This window comes from Puma concolor, chromosome B3 (assembly GCF_028749965.1).
Source record: "Puma concolor isolate L17-30 chromosome B3, mPumCon1.1.hap2, whole genome shotgun sequence".
Taxonomy (NCBI): Eukaryota; Metazoa; Chordata; class Mammalia; order Carnivora; family Felidae; genus Puma; species Puma concolor.
The window spans coordinates 146,578,003-146,594,964 of record NC_141672.1 but is presented as its reverse complement, the minus strand read 5'-3'; the positions used below and the strand labels follow the sequence as shown (position 1 = coordinate 146,594,964).

At 50.9% G+C, this 16,962-nt stretch overlaps 1 protein-coding gene across 2 annotated transcripts in view; it reads right to left on the bottom strand.

Annotated features, from left to right (window-relative positions):
• Positions 1-16,962, bottom strand: part of EFL1 (elongation factor like GTPase 1) — a 123,447-nt gene that overhangs the window by 29,442 nt on the left and 77,043 nt on the right. The gene's annotated exons all lie outside the window — the stretch shown is intronic.

Here is a 16,962-nt window from a genome sequence, read left to right as displayed (position 1 = left end):
TCCTCTCTTTTCCCAAATACTTACACAGGGGTCAAGGGCGTTTAAAGACTTCAAGTGTGAGCTTGCTGTGGCGTTCCTGACCCAAACCACCCTTCACAGTACCCCAGTTTTAGAAGAGGACATCGGTTTCCCCCACCTGCCCCTTCTCCTGTCCCCGTCCCACTGCAGGCTCCCAGGGGTGGCTGCATAAGACTGCCCAGGGGGGTATCTGTCTTCGAGCAGATGGGGGAGAACGCCCCACGGGAGGGTTAAAGGGGGCGCACGGAGCCTCACATCCAGAGGAAGAGCAGACAACACTTTGGAATGAATTAAGTGACACGCACAAGGGCCGTTTCCACGCTTTGGGGTTAAAGACGGAGGAGGGCACGGGAGAGGAGGCTGTCGCTCAAGGGGAAGGTGGCACAGGAGACGGGGGCAGGGACCCCTGACCAGCACTTTATGCTGGGCTCAGAAACCACCGAGGACAGGAAACGGCACTGCTCCTTGGGCCGACACACGGACGTCAGGTAGGCACCGGAGGACGGGACACCACACGACCACTCAGCCTGGTGGAGGCGAACGGACACAGAAGCTTCTGGCACACAACCTAAAGGCAGCTGAGAGGTCTCGTAGTGTGAGCGCATGGTGGGGAAGCCTGGGCAACGCCCCCCCACCCCCCGCCCCTGCTGAAAGCATCCAGAACTCACCCACTCCCTCCCTGCCTCAAGGGAGAGCTCCAACCCATCTACCCCCGATCTCCAACCTCCAGATGCGTTAGGACAGTGCCCGGGGTGCACACAAGACCTGCTTCCACTTTCACCAGGCACCCCTGGGACTTTGACGGCATTTGTCAGACCCTCTGAAGCCTTTTCTGCCTCACGCTAAACATCACTAGCTCCTCTAACTGTTCAGCTCATGACATGATTTCTAGACCTTTCGTGTGCAGGGGACCCTCTCCAGACTGACGTTTCCAAGGTACTATGTCTAGTCCCTGTGCATCCCGTGCATTTGTTCAGTCAAGGTATCCATTTCTCATTACTGTGCTTCTTGGCCCAGCACAGAGAAAGGTCTAGACCGGCCACAGCTTTGCTGCCCTCCCCCACTGGTAAGACCCACAGATGTGGGTCTGGCCGAGTTCCCACCAAGTCTACTAGAAATAACATCATCTCCCATGGGGCCAGGGGTTGGGAGACCCCCTCCCCCCAGTAAATATTCCCTCCAAACCTCACCCATCCTGCTTTTGACCTCTGACCAGTGCACGTGTCCTTCCTGCACGCACAGCACGTGCCTTCACCGAAAAGGCAGATCCTGCTCCTTCCTGTGCATCACGAGGATGCAGGCTGCACGTGGTCAGCACACTGTGAACACTGAACTTCTGCTCGACATTTTGCTATTCAAATTACCAAATCTACTCTTGCTACTTAGGCATGTCCAGATTTGTGAATAGGATTATAATTATATAATTTCTATAGGCGCGTCCGGGTGGTTCAGTCAATTAAGCATCTGACTTCGGCTCAGGTCACGATCTCACAGTTTATGAGTTCAAGTCCTGTGTTGGGCTCTGTGCTGACAGCTCGGAGCCTGGAGCCTGCTTTGGATTCTGTCTTCCCCTCTCTCTGCCCCTCCCCCGCTCATTCCCTCCCTCTCTCTCTCTCTCTCTCAAAAATAAACAAACACTTAAAAAAAAGAATTTATAGAAAAAGCAATGCTCTAAAGACAGTCAAAAATCCACCACCTGTACATGGCACCATTATTACTTGTTTTAAAATATAATCTTGGGGTGCCTGGGTGGCTCAGTCGGTTGAGCGTCTGGCTTCGGCTCAGGTCATGATCTCAGGGTTTGTGAGTTTGAGCCCCACATCAGGCTCTGTGCTGACAGCCCAAAGCCTGGAGCCTGCTTCAGATTCTGTGTCTCCCTCTCTCTCTGCTCCTTCCCTGCTCGTGCTCTTGCTCCGTCTCTTCTCTCAAAAATAAATAAATATTAAAAAACATATATATAATCTCGAAATCCAGGAAAGGGACCATTAAGGTTACTTGGGTGAATCACAAAGAAATTATTTAAAAAAAAAATCACTTTGAGAATTTCCTGAAATACTATCAGATAATTAGTAAGTGTATGCCTGGATACTCATGCAAAACACAATTTTTAAAAGCTTTTCTGTTTTAAAATGATATCAAGTATAATTCTGAAAAAAGACAAGTGTACCCAGAGTCATGCCATCGTAAGACTGTCACTGTTTTCACTTCGCTAGATTTCTCCCTCCCCGCCCCCCCACCCCTTCCACAGGCACACATAACTTATTGCTATAATGTCCGTAACTTTTTATCTGCTAACTTCTACTCTGGTTGCTTTAGTCACAATGACAATCATGGGGGAACAGCTCCTTCACAGAAAGCACATTTGCTAAAGCATTTTATAGCCTGGCAGGGTGTGTGCGTGGGGGGGGGGGGTGGGGGGGGGATCGGTAAGGGACATGTTCACTCAAGAGAATCATCTCAGAATTTCTGGGACAGAAGTGACAGTTCAGAAAAAAAAAAAAATCAGAAATTAGCATGGCATTGATTTGGTTGAAGGACTGGAGAGAGTACAAGCTTTTTTTTTTTTTTTTTTTTAATGTTTATCAAAAAAGGGCACGTGATGTAAGCAAAAGAGAGAAAATAGGCTGAGAAAACAGGAATATGGGGTAAAAGCAATGTACTAAACACCCAAAATTCTAGCTCAGTTCTGTGCAAACACCGGTAACTGCTGTGTGGCTGAACATCAACGATCCAAGTCCTCTCTGGTCCTAATTCCTCTCTGTACAAGTGCACTCAGATGCGCGAGCGTGTGGCCGCTGGCTGCGGGGCGGGGGACACGCGGCCCTCCTGCACCGCGTCCCAGGCCCGTGCCAGGCTGCGTGCCACTCCCTTCAAATTCTTCTTACTCAGAAAATCAGCATGTTACAAATGCTGTCGAGCCCCAGCTTTTTTCCAGGCTCTCTCTAAGGCTTCCCTTTAAACAGTATTCCAGAAACAATATTGAGGAGCATCGTTTACGTGTCCTCTTTTACGATCTGACACCGGAAATACTCCGTGGGGCCTGAGAGATGGACCGGCCCCCTGTGGACGACGTTCTTCTATTCCGACCAGCTCCCAGTGCACAGGCTGAATGACTCCACGATGAGCTCACACTGGCAGCAGGAAGACGGTGAAACCGTCACTTAATTCTAACACTGCTTCCTGCGGACAGCCCGTTGCTGTCTGGACAGAGGACAGCATTACTATCTTCAGGGACATCTGGATTCTGAAAGTGCACTTTCTACGCTGGTTTAAAAATTAGTATCTGAATACAAGAGAACAATAACAACGTGGCAAAATGTTAGTGCTCTAGCTGGAGTATGGTCCCTAAGTGCCAACGTTCCAAGCCAACTTTAATATTACTTCTCAAGAACCATCAACTGGTTCCTCTTAATCTGTTTAATACACCTGAGTTAACAGTGGACACAAGTTACACACCACGTACGCCCACGGAGCCTCAGGCCTGTGTGAGCAGTGAACACGACCTCAGAAGGGACATGAGGATTCAGACAAGCGCCGCTGATGCTTGAACACGGGGTTCAGGGGCACTGACCCCGTGCAGTTGAAAATTCACTTTGATTCCCCCAAAACTTAACTCCTAACTGTTAACTCCTGCTGTTAACTGGAAGCCTTCCCGATAACATAGCTGATTTACATGGATTCTGTGTGTCACACGTATTCCATACTGCATTCGTACAGTACAGTAAGCTAGAGAAACAAAACGCTATTAAGAAAATCATGAGGAAGAGAAAATCTATTGACAGTACTGGACTTCACTGACTGAAAAAAATCCATGTATAGGCGGACCCACGCGGTTCACACGTGTGTTGTTCCAGGATCACCTGGATAAAAACATTTGCTTTTAAAGGACGGGTTCCCAGGGTGGTGCCAATCTAGAGAACCACTGGTTTTGGAAGACCACCTTCAAATCTAGGTCCTTCTGCCTCTGGATTACCAAAGCAGCCCATACCCTCGACCTAAAGTTTTCGGTTCTTATTCTGTATCTTACCGCAAACTCAGATTCTGCCCCCCTTGGACTCAACTACGGAGGGTATCCCAGGGGATCCACGCGCTTCGTAACTTGTCACGGACGCAGGTAGGCAGGTAGGTACATGAGTGTAAAACATACATATAAAAGATAATCTAGGCCTTTTCCAGGCTTGTTTGGCTAATAAACAGCTCCAAAGTAGACCAATACTGCCTGGCGAAGGTTTTCAGGGGACTGGCTGAGTTTCTGCGGTGTGCTCAACAAGTCCGTCAGATCAACGCCCCTTAGCTTCCCGGTGTCCGAGGAGGCCCTGGGGAAGAGCCTTCCAGCAGTGACACCACCAGGTCGGAACGGTTTCCTTCTCAGAGGACAGATGGAGCTCATAATCAGTTAATACTAGTTCTCAGGCAGGTTGTACTAAGACCTGGGGCCCTTTCTCGGGAGAGACTACAGTAAGGAGACAAAGTAATACATATTTTTTGAGATGTGTAGGCTTGCTGTCTTTGTCTGTATTAGGGAACAGGGAGGAACCTGTCCTGCAGTGTCCTGCACCAGGTAAAGGTGACACTGTGCAGTCTCGATTTATGCCCCAAGAAAGAGTCCTCAGGGAGCCAGATGGCCCCCACTCCCGCGGGCTCAGGGAACTCCCACGGCCGGGAGGTCTAGGATCGAAATAGTGGAAGAGATTCCATCTCGGGCCTGGAAACCGACCCGGGCACTCGGTGCTGCCTCAGGTCCCATCTCAAAGCAAGTAAACCGAAGGGTCTCCAGAGGCCAGCCCGGGGGAAAGGAGGTAGCACTTAATAAATTAGTTTAAAAATAATGAAATAACGTTTTCTAGTGGAGCAGAAATAGATGAGAAAGGCATGGTGGGGGGACCCAGCACAGAGGGCCGCAGAGCTGGGGGGCCCAGGGGCTTTGGACCGCCCGCCGCACGGGGTAACGGCACAGCGGGGGCCAAACGTGCGTGAGGCTGGACGTAACAGAGACAGAGCATCAGGGGACGTGGTCACCGTGCCGTGGACTTTCCGGGGACGGCCGCGCAAGGGTGAGAACTGAGGCAGAGCTGCGAGCCCTGGCGGCCACTTCGGAGCCAGGAGGAGGGGACGAGGGGGAAGCGGGGGGAGGCGAGGCGAGGATCCCCATCTCGGCCATGGACGACGACGCTGTGATTCCTGTTCAGAGCACTTGTGAGCCCTTGTCTCGGGCTCACTGTTCCCATTGCCGTGTTCGTTCTTTATGTCCTACACACTTTAACTCACAGTCCTTCCTCCGGACTAGAGCTGCTCCTTTTATTCTGTGTCTACTTTTCCTCTCTAGTACCTTTTCTGAGCCTTTCCTGTTTGGTGTCTAGGCTTGAAAGCTTACAAAGCTGTGCTTTCAAAGGACTGATAAATATTTCTTCAACCTTCTGTTGGTTCTTCACTGATTCCAGTTTGAGGGCGGGGGCACCCACAGACACTTCATCAAGTGCCTTCAATGAACGAGTCAACACGAGCACAGTGCTGTCCTCAGAGCTGAGACTCCGGAGGGGGACACAGGAGGACCCGTGTGACCATACGCTGCGATAAACGTCGTACCTAGTAAACACGAGGTCTGTTCCCGGAAGACACAGAGGCTGGCATGGGGGTGGAGAAGGGCACCAGCGGAGGCCGGTGAGGGACCGGTCACGACCCGCAGCGGCCCTGGCGGGGCAAGCACGACTGCAGAGACGTGTCCCCCGTTATCTCCACTTCTCTGGGACCCTGCACCTGCCACTGGTTCTTCCGTCCGGTCAGCACGCGGTCCTGTTACGTCGGATCCCGAATCGGAGGCACGGAAGTTTACCTCTGGCTCAAGCCTTATTCCAGCCACCTAAGTTCTCCCAAGTCTTAGTTTCCACACGCACACCACACACACGCAGCACGTGCGGGTACAGGGACATGTGAGCCTGAGAAGCAGAGTGTCCGAGTCCCAGGCACAGAGTCAGCACGCGGCCAGTGCAAGCGTGGGCAGCCGTGGTTACCACGGGCACGGCTGTACTGCTTTTTTATTAGAAGTTGTTAAGTTTAGGGTTTTTCCTGGTGTATGATATGAATTGTTATTTAATTTTATATACACACTATTAACTAGTCAATTGTAAAGAAGGCTGTAATAACTTCCTTTAAAGCATAAATTTGTATTCGTAATTAGATCCATGCATGAGCTTTGTATCCTGTCCCACTGACCTAAATTTACACAGTATACACAGTTTTATGTGATGCTCCAAGATATGCATTCCCACTCAAATGATTTAATTAAATGGGGAAACAAAGGTTGCCACAGGAGAAGCATAAAATGCCTTGTACAGTTTAAAACAATGCTGGAAATCTGTCTTAAGGTTAAAAAAAAAAAAAAAGAAAGGAAAGAGATATGGCTTTCTACAACCAGGAAGTTATGACTGGATTTCTCTTACTTTTCAACTCGAAATATTTCCAATTAAGAGCAGGAAGAGGAAGAGGAGTCATTTCTTTGTGAAATGGCACCTTCGTCGCGAGTGCACAGCAGATTCTGACTGAAGTGATCAGAGAAGGAAAGGGAAGGACAACCAGAATGTGCCGTGAAACCAGAGCAGGGCACCCCGAGCCATGCACTGTGGGTGGGGTTAAAGACAAATTCACAAGGGTCGGTTCCTACCTCCTTCCTTGAGAAAGTAACAAGTGTGCAGACAGCACAGCCATGCTGGGTGTCTGATTCCACCCAGTGACAATGAATGGAGAGCCCAGAAACGCCTATGTGGGAACCCAGACGTGAGCAAGGGACAACCGTGGGGGAAGGGAGGGACTACTGGGCGAACGCCACTGCAACAACCAGATGATGAAGTGGAAAAATACATGTCCGTCTGCCGCACACCATGTAGAAAAATAAATTTCACATGGATCAAAGCCCTAAACGTGAAACATACAAGTTGAAAGCGCAAGTCACAGGATGCTACACTAAAGGCCGGTAACTTCTGCCTACTATATGATAGAAACTGTATCGCAAATACGCACAAGATTAAAAGCGACAGGGGCCACCTGAGTGGCTCAGTCAGGTAAGCACTTGACTGTTGATCACAGGATTGTGAGTTCGAGCCCTGTTGCTGGCCATGAAGCCTACCCGGAAAAAAAAAGTTACAAAACAGATGTTTTCAATGTTTAAAGCAGACAAAGGATTAGCAAGCATCATATATAAAGAGCTGGTACAGGGGCGCCTGGGTGGCGCAGTCGGTTAAGCGTCCGACTTCAGCCAGGTCACGATCTCGCGGTCCGGGAGTTCGAGCCCCGCGTCAGGCTCTGGGCTGATGGCTCAGAGCCTGGAGCCTGTTTCCGATTCTGTGTCTCCCTCTCTCTCTGCCCCTCCCCCGTTCATGCTCTGTCTCTCTCTGTCCCAAAAATAAAAAATAAAAATAAAAAAAAAAAAACGTTGGAAGAGCTGGTACAGATCAATGAGACAAACAGGCAACCCACTGAGCAACACAAGTGAAGAACAGAGGCAGTTCTAAGAAAAGACATTGAAAGGAAAGGAAGCCCTAAGTAGTCAGAAAACATATAAAAAAGAACCTTAACCTAAAAAATTAACCATGTAAACAGAAATCAAAACAATGAGATAGTTTTTCGCACCAACAGAATTGGTGTTTGTCTGAAAAAGCCACGGACTGGCAAAGATGTCCTGCCCTGGAGATGGCATGATTGTCACGACCACACAGGAGAACAATTGTGCAAGCTCAGCCAGTGCAACCCACCGGTGTGATTTCCAGTCACGTGTCCCGAACGGTGTTGACCACGGGCACGGGTGTACTGACAGCATCCCACAAGCAGTGCTACAAATCTAGGCAATCCGGTCACCAGAGGGGGCGTGTCTAGCCGGGGCCTGCCGCGGGCATTCGGCGGGCAGGGCCAGGGACCAGGGACTTGCAACGTGTAGAAAAGTCTCCCGCGTAGAGTTTCCCCGGGTCATGTGGCTTCTGCGCACTCTGCTGGACGAGACTATTTACAAGGATCCGAGCTGAAACCTAACTCCGTTTTAATGATGAAGTACTTTCTTCACAATTTCACATACACTGAATTTCCAGGAAGCCTGCTCTGCAAATGAGCTGTTCGCCACTTTACTGTGACAGCCGCTCACGGCCCCTGAGCCGTCGGTGCCATCCATCTGCACGGAGCCACATCTGCAGGCTCACGTCCACGGCGACTGCAAGGGGCTGACTTGATTATGCCGTCAGTATAGCCAAACGGGAGCATTTTCAAGCCTTTCGGTTCCTTCTGTGCCTTGGACGCTTGCACTGCTGGAATGACCACACAGCAATGAACGCTGGCATTATCCCGCACGTGTATTATACCTGCATGGGTCCATTTGGGCCCTAGAAGCTGGAACTGTGCCCTCACCTCTGGACCGCCACACTTGGAATTCTCTGGTGCCTGGTGTCCGCAGAGGGACTCTTGGATTCCTATCTGATAGGGAGCCGGAATGCTTCTTGAGGTTGACCGAGGTTCTGAGAGTGAGGGCTCTGCCAGCCTTAGACTGAAGGCCCCGTTCACTCTCAGTTCCACGGAAGATCCCCTCACAGGCCATCCTGGCACTAGATGTGGGCCCACATCGCCTGACAGGACCCCTGTGTCCTCTACCATATGTAATGATGGCCTATTAATGGTTAGTATTTTCTTCAAAGTCAATGCAGCAATTACAGAATCTGGACGGGCCTATGGAACCTTACAACCTAATATACTGGGGTTCATTTAAGAGTAGAGCTCAAAACAGTTGCTGAAGGAACGTTCCATATAATTCCTGTGCTTCTTAGATCGAGGTCATCAAAGATCTACTGACTACTTAGGTTTAGAGGTCGGTGCTGAGCACCATGGAGGAGAAGGAAACAAAGCCGGAGACCCCACGTTCAAGTTTCTCGCACTTTGTTACCGTGAGCGCCCTGGGAGCATTTGGAAAAGTCGGCCACATGACTGCTGGTAGTTTATTCCAAACCCTGAGCCTTGGAGCTTGAGCTGTTTGAGACTACTGGTCCGTAGTAGCATCCTGATGCGGCACAGTTACCAGCGCATAGATACAACTTGCTTCATACCAGAGCCTACGGATGAAATGTAATTTGGAAGAGGAGAAAGAAACAGTATCAGAATGTTAACTAGATTTGAAGCAAACGCAGGTCATTTTAATCCAAGCCAGTACCCTGGCCAGCTCCTATGGCTCTCAAAGGAGTTGTTACTAGGGACTGATCACGGATGAATGAGGTAAGAATATATCACTTTAAATATCAGCGAGGCTTACGTTATAGTAGTTACGGGTTTTAGTTTTATAATAAATGAAAGCAATAGGTTAGTACCGTATCGACCCCTTAAAAAGGACCAAGGTATCTGGAACAGAGGCTGGAGTAGTGGAGACTCAGCTTTAGAAGAAGTGAAAGTAAGGATGGGGCCCAAGACGGTCCGTTGATTCTCAATTGCGGCCCCCTTGTGCAATGACAGCTCAGTAAGACGTCTACGGGGACAGCTGTCATTGCTCTAAGTAAGAGTGCCCTAAACTCCAGGCAGCAGGCTAACACACTGTCCCTGTCGATAAGATACCACACAGCTGCTACAAACCGAACTTCCGAAGACCTACTTACTCAGACACAGATAAAGCAGAATATACAATTCTACGAAGAAAAGATGATATGCAAATCAAGATATTAAATCAAGAGAAAGATAAGTAAAAATGAAAACTGTAATGGTATTAGGCTTGAAATTACGTGTGGCCATTTTTAAATAAAAAACATAATTTTTACCGTGAAAAGTTGTTAGACACAAGCTACAAGAACTTCTGAGGATTTTTCGTTTTTGTTTTTGTTTTTAAAGAGCTGCCATTAACAGGATCAAATGAACGTAAGCCGTATAATCGGACTTACAGCACAGGGGGCAGCACATGCACGGAGGGTCCAGTAGAGTGGAGTTGCCACTGTTTCCACAGAAAATCTGAGTCCCACCCACACCATCTTACAAAGGCCAATTTCAAGAGGATCACAAATCTAAATATCATAAATAAAAGTAAAAAGCTTACAGAAGAATGCCACAGTCTTCATGACTTTGGAGTAAGCAGATTTCTCACACGGGACAGAAAAAGCACTGGTCATGAAAAATTAATAAATATTACGCTATATTAAAATTAAGAGCTGCGGTTCATCAAAAGACACCATTAGAGAGCAGAAGGTAACTCTCTGAGTCAGAGAAAATATCTCCAGTAAATACATCCAACCAGGGACTTGAATGCAGAATATATAAAGTATGCCTACAAATCAACGTAAAAGAAGTCAGAGAATTTTAGAAACAGTGGGTAAACACTTAACAGGCATTTCATAGATGGGCAAAAAAATCAACGGTCAATAAATAAATGAAAAGGAGCTGAATTTCGCGGGTCATCAGGGAAACCAATACAAGATACTACTCCATACACACCAGAAAGGCTCAAATAAAAGAAAAACAAAAATAAACGTTGGCCAAGATATGGAGCAGCCGGAATTTTTAGCAAACTCCTGGGGAGGCACGAATCGGTCCGCTCACTAAGGCTGTACAAACGCCTACCCTACGACACAGCAGCTCCTCTTCCAGCACACGTTTCCTGCGCTCAAATACGCAGGACAAGACGTGCGCGGGAATCCTCAAGGCAACAACATTCATAATAGCCAAACACTGCCAAGAAACTCCGCATCCCCCACCGGAAGAGCGGAGAAGCGGTGGTGGACACACGGGACGGCGAAGAGAATGAACAGGTCACGACCACGCAGTGACGCGGGGGAGTCTCACAGCCGGGACGCTGAACGAGAGAAGCCTGACCCACGAGTACACGTTCCGTGATTCGGCTTATATCAAGCTTGAGGACAGGTACAGCAGATCCGTGACATCGGAAGCCAGGGTGGGGGCCACCCTTGGGGGAGGGGGGAGCAGAGGGGGGGCAAGAAATGGAGGGATGCCAGTTATGCTGTGTTTCCAAATCCAGAGGCTGGGGACACTGGCACGTGTTCAGTGTGGGAAAATCTGCCAACCTGTGGTTTAAGGCTGGCATACGCCTGCTACGCATCAAACGAGATGTACTTAAAAACGTTACCCGACACAAATGACACGGCTACGTGGCCACCTCAAGTGCTCCCGAGTCTTTCAGAGGCGCGGTTACCTGCAGGTAATAAAGGTAAACAGTTTCCGAGCCTTCAAGGTGGAATTGGCAGCAAAGGAAAGAACACGTGGCTGGTCCCCTTGTATCTTCCCGCCACGTGGTCCGGTGACTGATGAAATGTGTCTTCCACAGCAGCGATCTTACGTGGACTCTTCTGAACACTGTCTGTCCGTGACAAATCGCTCCCTGGCCCCAAACAGTGCAGCCCGTCTCCTCCTGGCTGTGGGCATCTGTCTGTCCTCTGGTTCCTGCCACTCTGCGGTTTGTTCAGAGGTGGGTCGTTTTAAATCCCCACTGGAAGATGCTCAAAATGGTTTCGAAAACTATTCTTTGGTTTTTGGTCTCCTTCATTTTTCAGGGAAACAAAACAATTCTAGCAAACATCACATAATTCTCCACCGCTGCCTTTATCTACAGAAAACATCCAACACATCACGCAAAGAATTTCTGAGCGCCTGCTTCCGCCCTTACCAACTAGCAGTGCTGAAATCTGACCACCATTAGAGTAAAATGATCCCACTTACATCATGGGGAGTGCACGCCAGTTCTAAGGAAAAGAGAGTGCTGTGAAAAGTAGGTCGGCAAAATAACGTGACAGTCGTTTCGAGTCGATTATTTCCATAATACGGTCCACAGTGGCCTTGGGTATGGGAGCCTCTTCACAAAGACCCCAGAAATATGCTGGGAGGTGAGACTGTCACTTCTAACTGGCCCCAAACAGGAGACCCCTAAAAAGGGATGTCAGGAAAACCTTTACTCTACCGGAGCGCTTGGTGCGTCTCCTCAGACGGCCACAAGTACCCTTCCGCACGTACCACCAGGCCCTGTCCCTAGTGAAACCTGTCGCAAGCCAAAGAACTCCACAGAGCAGAAGTGCTGATGCAGCGTCTACGAAGGAGGCGTCAGAGGACGGACCTGTGCAAACCATTCTCTCAGGGCTTCCCAGCCAGGCCTACCAGGGAGGCCAGATTAGCCACAACCAGTTCCCACCGGCTCCCTGTCCACCAGTCGCGACAGGGCCTCCTTTGGGACCTGTCCGCCCGCCTCTCTGGGGCTGTTCCTCAAGGGCCCGAGAGCTCACACTTGCCACAGACACTCAGGCACTGGCGCTGTGAAAGTGCCAAGACTGTGCGGGGCTCTCTGGGCGCTCTGCTCTGTTAGGTGCTTTGAGACGCCACCCGCGACCGAACGTCTCACAGAGGTCAACTCTTGCAGGTTGTACCCTCGGGTTCCAAAGGTTGTGGTCACGGGAGCAACGGGCCTGGGCCGAAAGGCAAATCCAGGGCCGGCATCACACTGTTCCTCCCTCCAGAGACTAAGGCTTCGTTCCTAGATTCTCTGTTGTGTGTACTTTCCTATTCCTTAGGAGGGTTTCCTTCCAGGAAGCACCTCAGTCATCCTCAAGGGCCCGTTCTACCAGCCACTTGGAAATGACCCACATCCGAACACATCCGAACCCCAGAAGACAACGCGGTCCGTGCTGAGGCTGACCCTGGCAGTTCACTACCCGAGTTACTACCCCACATGAAGAAAAGGGCTCATGACATTCAGCTCAGGTGGCAGAAAGGAGGGCAGCAGGGAATCCGGGAACAGCCAGGTTTCCAGATCCAATATCACCAGTTCGGGCCGGTAAAGGCATCTCGTCGGCAAAACCGTCACCGCTTTAGATATCAGGGCCTTCCTTAAAGTTCTGCAAACTTTCATAGCTTGCTTATAAAGCAGCGATGCCCTTGACTTAACATAAACTGTCAACTCCAGCAAGTTCTCAGAGCCCATCCGTTTTACAGACGAGAAATCTGAGGGGTACAGTGGAGAAAGGCCGATCCCAAGGTACAGTCCTGGTGACAGCCCAAGGTTCCCGACCCAGGCCATGGCTTTTCCCTCTGCGCCCTCGTTCTGCAATGTATTCGGATGGATGAGCTCTATTTTTCCAAGGACAATAAATAGTCATAACATCTCTGCTCCTTTCCAGAATCACTGAAAACCTTGCTCCTGTAGTTTCCTCCACCGAAGGAAGAGTAAAAATGACCACTCTGGTAGAGCAGGAGAAGAAAGGAGGCAGATGGTGGAGAGCACGAGGCAGGGGGCCACCCAACCTCCCGCACGACTGGGAGCACACAGGGTCGGGAACGCGGTACGCGGGGCGGAGGGGGTGAAGCGGTCACGCCCAGAGACACCGGTGTCTACACCCAGGACCGTCCTTAGGGAGCAGAGGGCTGGACAAAGGCCCTATCTGCAAACAGCTCCATACACAGAAGATGCTTTAACACGAACATCAGCTGAAACCTTGGAGGGGAGAAGGGCCTTGACAACTGAAGCCTGATCAGGGATAGAAACCGGGAGAGAACACCAGCCCCGTCTCCCCCAACAGCTCACACCCTCCACAGGCAACACCACCAGCTCAGGCGCATCGAACACCACTTGGTTGTGCTGGGACCGCTATTCCCGGCTCCCATCTCCCCCCCCGCCCCCCCCAACTATAGCCTCACTGCCTCTCCACCCGGACACACACCAGAAGGGCCACGCCTGGCACCCAGCAGGCCCTCAGCAGATATCTGCTAAATAAACGAATGAGCATTTGTGTTAAATGTTGATTAAAATGAAGAGGTAACTGATTAAACTGGCAAAACAAACAAACAAACAACAACAACAACAACAACAACAACACAACAAAAATGCAGTGATGGTCAGTACAGCATTCTCTGAAACAGGAAAAGCCATGATCTATTACCCATCAGAAAGGGAATGGTTTAAAAAACTTGAGGTCCATTCATAAAGTTTATTGAGCCGTGAAAAGAATATAGTAAATCGGAAGGTGAGAACAGATTCTAGGATACAGCACTAATAAAACATCCAAGCATATATGCTGATAAAACAAGGGACTAGAGTAGAACAGCACGAATCACGAGACTTGGCGAGATTCGCCTGCAACACGCGGGTGTATGCACGAAGAAGATACACACGGTACACGGGCACACCGGACTGTCGAGGACATCAACGAGGGGTGCCTGGGGGGCTCCATCGGTTGAGCATCCGACTCTTCATTTTGACTCAAGTCATGATCCCAGGATCATGAGATCGAGCCCCATCTCGGGCTCTGCATGGCATGTGTAGCCTAAGATCTCTCTCTCTCTCTCTCTCTCTCTCCCCTTTCCACCCCCACTCTCTCTCTCAAAAGAGTAAACATAAAAACAACAAGATTCCTACAGTCGGCCCTTCCCAAAGAATATGGAATGCACAAAATGATATCCCAAGTTCAGGCAGCTCTCGACACCCAGGGTCTTACGATTCCATCAGCAGGTTTCCGTTCCGTTCACAAACAGCTCACTCTACAGAGACTCAGTACAGGATTCGGTCCCGGATTTAACGGACTGTGATAAAGTGACCAGGTGACTAGTAAGACCTGACTTAATTTGTACTTCTGCATTTTGCACACAAGTCCAGGAAAACAATTTTTATTATTTAAAAAAAAAATTTTTTTATGTTTATTTTTGAGAGAGAGAGAGAAAGAGACATCATGAATAGGGGAGGGGCAGAGAGAGGGGGAGACACAGAATCCGAAGCAGGTTCCAGGCTCTGAGCTGTCAGCACAGGGCCTGATGTGGGGCTCGAACCCATGAACTGTGAGATCATGACCTGAGCTGAAGTCGGACGCTTAACCGACCGAGCCACTCAGGCGCCCCAGGAAGACAGTTTTTAAAGCCTCTGTCATCTGAGATGACAGGTCACAGCAGCCCACCTCCCTGACGAGGGGCCTCTGGCTGTGTGAGCGTGTGTGGGGACTCACTCCTTCATCGCGAACATCTACGGCGGGCGTTCGTACGTTGCCTCCTGTCAGGCCCCTGCTGGCTGGCCTGTGCTAGATTCTGTCACCTTCTTCCGAGGGACACCACTGCCTCCGCTCTCACTTGCTGGAAGAACACAAGCCTTTCGCTACCACGTCTTCCCCAACACTTCCGTTTCCACGGAAACCCCTAGAAACTTCCAGCTCCCTCCTCCGGGTACAGGCCTCGGCAGTTAGCTGCGTGACAGAGGTGTCCGGCTGGTGCCGCCCGTGGGGCCTCTGTGAGCGGGAGTCTGAGGAAGCTGTTCCCTCCCCCTTAGGTTTTCTTCCGCGAGGCACGGTGCCGGCTCACCAAGTCATGGGTCCCCACGATAGCCACCCGCAGGTGACGCATCATTCCATTAAGAAAGGTGAGACAAACTGAGTGTGTCCAGAGGGAGGAGGGGACGGCCAGCTGCCGGGAAGTCACATTTTACGGGGACAAAGGACAAGGAGCCAGAACGTGGGGTGAAGTGAGCTTGCAGACAAGCAAGCAGGAGGGAGGCCGGGTTCCCCTGTATGTCCGGGCCGAGCCCCTCCGGCACGGGGCATTTTTCTTTATGTTTATTTACTCATTTTGAGAAAGAGAGACAGAAAGAGGGAGAGAGAGGGAGAGAGAGAGGGAGAATCCCAAGCCGGCTCCATGCTGACAGCACAGAGCCCGACGCGGGGCTCGAACCCACGAACCGTGAGATCATGACCCGTGAGATCATGACCTGAGCTGAAGTCGGACGCTCAACGGACTGAGCCGCCCAGGTGCCCCGAGGGCATCTTTCCAAAGGCACTGGACACAGAGGCAATGATGAGGTCCGCAGGAGGGAGGGGTCCCACAGCAGGAAAGAGGGCTGGTGGTGATGGCCCATGGGAGGCCCGGGTCTGTGGGGGCAACGGCTGAGCTGAGGACCTGTCCCGGGCATTCTACCGCACACGCCCTCGGGCTGAATACTAAGGAGCCAGGAGCATCGATTTCTCAAATGTGGGGAGAAAGAAAGGCTGATGATCACATTTTGTAATGATTTTGTCCTTAACACAAGCTTGGTTTCCTTCCTAACTGCTGGCGCTGCCCACGCCCGGGGGTCCGCCCACCTGTCCAGGCAGCGGGGGTGGTGGTAAGAGTCGAGGTGGCCATGAGGTTGTTTCCTTCGGAAGCCGCTCTCATGGCTCCTTCAGTCAGCTGATCTCCTTACGCTGTGGGGTCATCCCCCCCCCCGGGGGGCCCCTCGCTGTTAGCGGTCACTGCCCCCGGGTCCGGTCCCCTCTCCCCCGCCCCACGGACGGCCCCAGAGGCCAGCTGAGGAGAACCGGTGTGGCGAAGCCGCACCCGCCCTCCCTAAATCTGATAGAAGGAGCTGGAAGAAACGCAGTAATAACAACGCTCCAAGGACGGTCCAGGAAAACGTACTCTGTGGCTCGGAGGCACTGCATCTCTAGCCTTGCGAGTATGATCACTGGTTTACAATAGGCCCCTTGTTCTCTGTTTGTGGCCAGGGTCAGCTGGCAGCTGGCCCCACTTCTGAGGCAGTGACTGAAGCCAAGGCTGAAACAAAACCGAGCACAGGGTTCCCTAAAAAGTGCACAGCGCCGGGACACCCGCCCAGAGGGAGAACGTCAGGTCACGTCAGGAGCCCTGGAGGACACATTATTAACGAGGGGCTCACCTTTCGGGGGAAAGCGGCCCTGCGGTCCCACCCCGGGTCCCGGCTACTTTCCGTGGGGCTGTGGCGCTGCAGGGCTCCGAGGTGACGGGACACGTGAATGAGGCCAGACGGAGGCCAAGAACAGGGACTCGGGGTCCCCACTGTCATTATCACCAGTGCTTAATAATCCTTTTGAATCTTGAGACTTCGCCTTCGACACCGTTAGCAAAGGGTCGTTATAAACGCCTGCCCTGCAAAGGCCAGCTGCTGCACGGCCACGCGGAAGGTCTACGGTGGAGACACGCAGACGGGGCTGTGCGCGG